At 38.9% G+C, this 7,209-nt stretch overlaps 1 long non-coding RNA gene across 1 annotated transcript; it reads right to left on the minus strand.

Moving 5' to 3' along the window:
* Nucleotides 1-1,436: 1,436 nt before the first annotated feature.
* On the minus strand, nt 1,437-7,166 carry LOC122359047. The gene is made up of 2 exons (XR_006252678.1): nt 5,822-7,166; nt 1,437-4,644 (listed from the first exon to the last, which is right to left on the minus strand). It is a non-coding gene; the product is annotated as an uncharacterized LOC122359047 (long non-coding RNA).
* Nucleotides 7,167-7,209: the final 43 nt, after the last annotated feature.

Genomic DNA, 7,209 nt, shown 5'->3' on the forward strand with positions numbered 1-7,209 from the left:
ATAAGCCATGCTCTGGATACAGTATCCTGTATGCTTTAAAATAGCTATTTTTGTACTGATAGGTGTTTTTTAATAGGTTTTTGTAGCAAGTCAAACTGTGAGCCTCTAATTTGTGTGTGAAATAAACTATAAACGGTCAGCGGACAGTATAAGCTTAAAACTAACCAGCTCTTAAAGTGCCCCTTTTAATGGATTTAAAAAAAAAAAAACCTTTCCCTGCAGAGTTTTGCTTCAGCGCTAATCAAACTCACCTGATCAAGCTATTCAAGGTCTGACCGGTTACTTGGAAGCTACAGACAGGTGCGTTTGAATTCGAGTTGGAGCTGAACTCTGCAGGGCTTCACCTACCTTCACCAACCCCCGCTCTGAGTGAAACATCACGCAAAGTTATGAATCTGAAAGTGCACCTTGTGTAAAGTCAAAAGAAAGAGTTGAATTGAATCAAGTAATTTGTAAAAGGTATCATGAGCTGGTTCGTGTTGACTACTTGTTGCACACGCGGACCTGGAAAAACTTTTGGTATTGGTTTGAATAAAAATGCTAATTAGTTCTTTTGGGACTCCCAAAACCAAAATACGAACCTTTTATAACCCATAATAGGAGCACTTTAAAGACTGTTGAGTGATTTAGGCCTTTGGTTTTTGCTCATTCACAAAACACTGAGCATAGAAACATAGCGCGCTCTATGTCTAAAGTCTGGTATTTCATTGTTCGTACGCGGCCTTCTGGACCGTTTGATTTAAGTGGTGAAATCAGTAGTCATCATGCATATATTTATTTGTTTAAAAAGCAGTTGTGTAATCATTGTGCAAAACGGCTCAGGAAGAGTTGAGGGTCTCTGGACACTCATGCAGTCCCTTCTTACCTAACAAAATAGTTTGGTCTCGCTTCATTTTGGAGTAAATTCTCACTATTAATAAACTCCTAAATTGCTGCTTATTAATAGTTAGTAAGGTAGTTAAGTTTAGGGGCTCTTGGGGCTCTAACATACAGAGAATATGCAGAATAAGGCATTCATTATTCGTCATCACTATAAGAGCTAAAGGTTCAATCGATATGCAAGTAATATGCATGAGCAACTGGCTTATCGTGAGAAATGGTCCCTAAACTGAAGTGTTACCAATAATTGAAACTCACACAAAAAATAAAACCCTTTCAGGGCGATAGAAAAACCTCTCTGCTTTGCACTGGCATCTTGATACGTTTTATTTAAAACAATGACTTGCTTTTATTTGTTGGAATTTACCTCAATTTAACGGTTTCTTTTTTTTATTGAACGACTTATTGTGTACAGAAAACTATTTTAAAGACTAGCTACTGTTGGATGTATTATTATTAGGTCAATTTCATTGACTGATTCCGAGTTCATTTTTATCACGGGAAACTGAAAATAATAATACAATCCTAAATGAGAAAAGATAAAGAAGAAACCTGAATCACCTGTGATATTTTTATTGTCTTTGATTATGTCTATGTGTACAAAAAGCATGCAAAAAATAGCATCTTTATATGCTTTATACTTTGGTACATATTTACATAGTAAGAGTTGCATTCAGTGCTTTCTCGGGACATGCTCTTTTTTGTCTGGTTTTTTTTTTTTTTTTATGTTTACATTCAGATCAATGCAGCAGAATACAGATGTCTTTAAATAACCAGTAAAATCAGGCACTCTGACACAAATAACTGGGCAGTTCGAACTGTGGGTATGAGTGAGACAGTGTTCTACGATTTATATACAATTCTGATATACTTTTAAATCAAGAAAGGGAAATTAAAAAAAGCATAATGCTTTGATAGCAAGAATGTTTTGCAGCTACAAACGGCCACATTTTTCTCCCCTCCTCTAAACGAGAGAAGCCTTTGTAAATGTGGGTAGACAAATGATCAAACCTCATCTATTGCACATGAGCCGAAACCTGGAAAAGGAAAAAGAAAGCCTTCACACTCAAGTCGATCGCTCAGACAGAGGTATGGCATATTGGCTTGCTGCATATGTTTAGCTTATACAAAAGTCCTGCAGGAAACAATTTAAAGGGGTTTAAACATTAGTCGTTTCGTCTCACGCAGATATCAAAAGGAATAACAAACCTAGAGGGAAGTCTGTAAAAGGTTATAAGTTAAAGGACATGCCGTACGTCAAGACACTAACAGGTGCATAGCATACATCAAGAAGTAACTGACAAGACTATTGTACATTTGAGACAGAATGGACAAATGCGTTTGGGGACCATTTAAAACCATTTGATGAATTTCTACACATAAACACACCCTAGAGCTCCTGAACACAGAATATGCTACTCCAATCTCTCTGTATTCCCCGAACAGCTGAGTCCAGACCCTGAGTACCACATACAGAATCTCAATACATGACAGAAACAAGACTCCATTTAATCAAATACTCCATATAAACAGACCCAAAAAACAGTAGTTGTTTGGCACTGAAAATGGTTTTCCTGTGTAATTCGGTTTTTGGGTAAGAAGCAATCTACAAAGAGTGTACGCCTAAAAGAGGGTCATCGAGAGAAAGAGAGAGAGAGAGAGAGAGAGAGAGAGAGAGAGAGAGAGGGAGAAGAAGGGAAGAATGTGTAGGAGTCAGAAAAATGGACCACCATCTGCTCAGGATATTAGTGAGAATATAATGAAAGTGGTTCACTGTGGTTTATCAATCCGTCTTCATATAAGCAATAATGAGTCCTCTAAATGAGTGGCATCGGTAAGCGCTGGCTCCTTGCGTAACCGGTTTACTGGAAATAATTGGCAGCTGACCTGATTGAGTCCACTTTTATTCTCGTAAAAGGAATTAAAGGGGCAGTTCACCCTGAAAAAGCTGCTCTTTTTATATAAACAAAGGGAAATGGTAGGATACAAGTGCAGCTTGGACATTCTGCTAAATATCTCATTTTGTGTTCCAGAAGTAGGGAGTAAAGAGAGTAAAAGCCTGTTCACATAAAGAGAAATTTTTGATATGATGAATACTAATTTCAATGTAATTTGATTTATGCAACTTTTTGTTTGTAGTCTCTGAAAAATGGCCAATAATATTTGAGCATTTAAATACAAAAATGCATGTAAACATGGTTTGACTTCCCTTTTCTCCCTGACGACTGGGCATCCGAAACACAAGACTGTGCAATACTTAGAATACCAGTGTAAATATGGTATTTCTGCTTCTGAACAGATATATCATCATATCATTTTCATAAAACAGTGGTAGGCAAGTTTTTGTGTTGATCCAAACAGACTGACATTTAATGCCATTTAATATCTGGGTGAACTGTCCTTTTTAAATTGAAACGCGCACAGTGACAATTTCATAATAATCGAATTAATATGAGTGCTCCACTCTGGTAATTAAATATCTCGACCGTCAACGTGTCCATTTGGACTCTCTTTGTACTTTCAATGCGCGGTTCAAAAACAAGGGATGATGGGTTCGCCTGGCAGACGATCCGATGTAAACAAGGGCGTATTGTTTTGGACGGAGTTAATACAGGCCGAGAGGGACCGTGATGACATTGAATGGCAGTTCACTTTCGCTGCACGGCTAAACACCGTATTCAGATCCTTCCCTCAATTGGCTTGTCTGTTATGAGTGAAAGTGACTCCCTCTCTTTCCGCATCGGCGCACACTCGCTAGCCTCGGTGGCATGCCTGCGTGTGAGTTCGAGGGCCCGTTAGCGCTGCTGACTGACAAATAGGCCTTTTGGAATGTGAAGACTCGGTAAACAATGACACATTCTGTTCCTGCGGAGAGACAAAGCGCTGCGACGCGAGAGCCCTGCATCCGGTGCGATCCGAATGCGGTATTTGCGACATTCACGAACACGGAAAATAAGCCCTGTTCCAGATAATGGTTATACCGAGCGCTCAAACACGCTGTATGAGAAAAGCCCTGTTTTCTAGACTTGACTGAATGTGCAGACGAGAGCCTCTTTTAGTGTCTAGTAGTTACATAAGCCCCTTTGTTTCACAGTACGACGCTGTGTGTGTTGATATATCGTATCTGAATGAAATGAGGAAATTTTACGGTGTGAAAAAAAAAAAAGGAAAGCAACAGAGATATGGAACCAATTATATGGAGAAGGCCGTATTTCAGGCATGCCGCGATGGATAGGGTTAAGAATTGCACATTAACATATACAAAAAAAGGCAAGACGCCATTGCTGTTATTTTCTACACATGTACAGAAGTTATGATGGCATCGACATCTCACCAAGTAGGAGCATCTTTTGTCCATGCTGTAGTCTTATGCACTGTTTTTCACACAAACCTGGCCTATTAGGAATTCCAGGATGGAAAGATCCAAATTGTACTGTATGAAGGAGAAAATTGTTTTCCGCCAGATTATCAAGGACAGGTTTCGTGAGAACCATAGGCAGGAAAAGTGATTCTTGTGCACAAAGATGAAAAGCCTGAAGCATGACTAGCAATAGCAGAATCCAGTTCAATGTCAAGGTAAGCCTCAAGTCGGTGGAAACGGAGTGTAGTGGAGCAGTTTGGGTCATGATCATCTTCTGCTCAAAGGGATGGAAGGACAATGAGGAACTCTTCAAGATCCATGAAGGCTCTCAAGAGGTGGGTGGTTCGTCCTCGTGCAAGTCCTCGAGCTCAACTTCTCTACCAGCCTCTCCGCTGCTCCCTTTTCTGAGAGAGAAAGAACAACAGAGAGAGAATTGTGAACCGTTGCCTTTCTAAATGATCCCTGCTTTGATCCAGTGGTTGATCTGGAAAGGCAAGCTTTTGAGCATCTATAATCTATAACAGCAGTGTCCAGTCTTGCTCCTGGAGGGCCACTGTCCTGCAGAGTTTAGCTGCCATCCAAATAAAACACAACTGAACCAAGGTAACCGAGCTCAGGATTATTGGAATCTTTCAGGCAAGTACATTGGGACAAAATTGAGACTAATTCTGCAGGATGTAGTCCCTTCAGGACCAGGATTGTATCTAGTCTGGTCATGCCAATGAAGTAGTTTGAAATAGATGTAAGACAATCAGCAGAAGTTTAACTTTTTATTTAATTTATAAATCAATCAGAAATCAATTGTACCACAATATTAATTAATAACTTAAAAGATTGTGATTTTGTCTAGGTAATACTTATTAGTTATTTATTTTTTTATAGCTGACAATATCCTATTTAGTTGCAATCTTGAGGATCTTGTTAGAATNCCTTACATATTATACACATACAAAAATATGATAATAGTTAACAAAATATAGTTAGATCTTTTTAAGAAAATGCAAGGGCACATTAAATTGATGAAAAGTGACAGTAAAGAATTTTACATTGTTACAAAAAAAACAAAACGTTGTTTTTAAAGAATCTATTCTTCAAAAAATCCTGACAAAAATATTAAGAACTGTATTTTTGGAGCACCAAATCAGCATATTAGAATAATGGCCTACAATCATAAAAAAAAAACTATATCTCTATGCATAAATAAACAGTTGTGAAGCGTTTTGCTGGACGACTACAAAACTATCCAGTATTGAACTGAAAGCTAGACATGTTCTGTGAGCACACCGGCGAACAATCTTAGAGGGAGCACGTGAACATGGGAAGGTTCTCTGCAAAAGACACAGCTGCACACAGAGGTCTTGGATCGTACAGTACATAGTGGGATTGAATGAAGGACCATGACATGAGGTGTTTGACAGGGTTACACTCTCCTATCACCAAATGCTTTCACCGTCACGAAGCGAGAGAAATGCCACACAGATGATACTTTCACTGACCCGTGGGAATGCATGGAGAAAGGCAGGGAATCTGACACAGGGCTTGAGTGACAAATGACAATGACCACCTGTCACAATGAGTTACCTTAACGAGGGCTGGAGTTTAAAAGAGGGCCGGAACGGCCAAGAGTCCCTGCAGCAGAGAGAGACAGAGAGTGGAGAAAAGGGAGGACAGTGTCAGCGGTTTCATGTGAAGTAAAACGGCAGGAACCAGGTCATTATAGAGGCTCCTGTGAGTTATTGCTGGCCGGAATGCCAGTTACATTAATAGGGAACATTAGACTACATTTGAATCATGTTCTGCAATAAAAATCCGTTTATGGAAATGCTACTCCTCAGATAATCTTATAAAACTGCAGTCAGAGATAGTAGATTTGCATATGCTTCTAGCTTAGTGCTGCCAGAGACGGACAGCATTAACATCAACAACCCAAGAGAGACGGATGTGCCCAGACAGTTAGGAAAACTCATCAAATGCCAAGCATGTTTGTCCAAACACGGCGTTTAACCCTTGTATTTGCCAAACACCAACGGGAAATATTATCAACTAACTCCAGTCTGGGCTTCATGAGCATATCAATAGGTTACCCTGCGCTCTGTGGATAAAAAAAAAAATGGAAGCAATTTTTAAGGTGCTGGAGGCCAGAAAAAAAGTGCTGAAATGTAATAAATGTGCAGCCGCATTTTCATCACGGCCGACAAATGTGTAATGATACGGCCGTTTCTTTTCCCAAGCTCTGCGGTTCAGTGATGTGTATCGTGTTATACCGTGCCCTAACCAGACCCGAAAGGCCGACTTTTGCACAGGATGCAAAATGTGGCACGATGCAACAAACTGACTTATTAAAAATCTTATTAAAAACAGATTTCATGCTTAATATACAGCTGTGGAGTGATGGCCAGTTCAATCCAGCACAAACAGAAGGTAAATAGGCAAAAAATACGATAAGCTTAATTTTTTTAATGTTACACTCAATAAACGGTAAATTCAAGATATTTAAATTGGGTACTAGTGATTTTTGTAATGAAATGTATATACATGTATATACATAAATACACACAGATATACAGAAATATGCACTTATTAGATAGATAGATAGATAGATAGATAGATAGATAGATAGATAGATAGACAGGGGCGTGTTTAGTGTTTTGGTTCTGGGGTGTCAGATGTTATGCTGTGTTTGCTGCATGCACACGTGAGAAATAAAGGTACAGTACCGATAAATCACATAACTGGTACTGTGTGTGTTAGCTGGGAAGAATTTGCATGAACGAATGACATTCATTTTATTCAGAAGCGGTTTCCACGTGTTAATAACAGGTCATGTTAGTACTGTATTTACCATGGTAACTCAAAAATACCATGTTATTTTATTTGTATTACCAGACTGCCACTTAATAGCCTTTCTCTATAGGATGTTTATTCAGTATTAGTTATATTCCTAGCAGTCTTAACTTGTGTGTATATAT

Source organism: Puntigrus tetrazona, chromosome 15 (assembly GCF_018831695.1).
Source record: "Puntigrus tetrazona isolate hp1 chromosome 15, ASM1883169v1, whole genome shotgun sequence".
Taxonomy (NCBI): domain Eukaryota; kingdom Metazoa; phylum Chordata; class Actinopteri; order Cypriniformes; family Cyprinidae; genus Puntigrus; species Puntigrus tetrazona.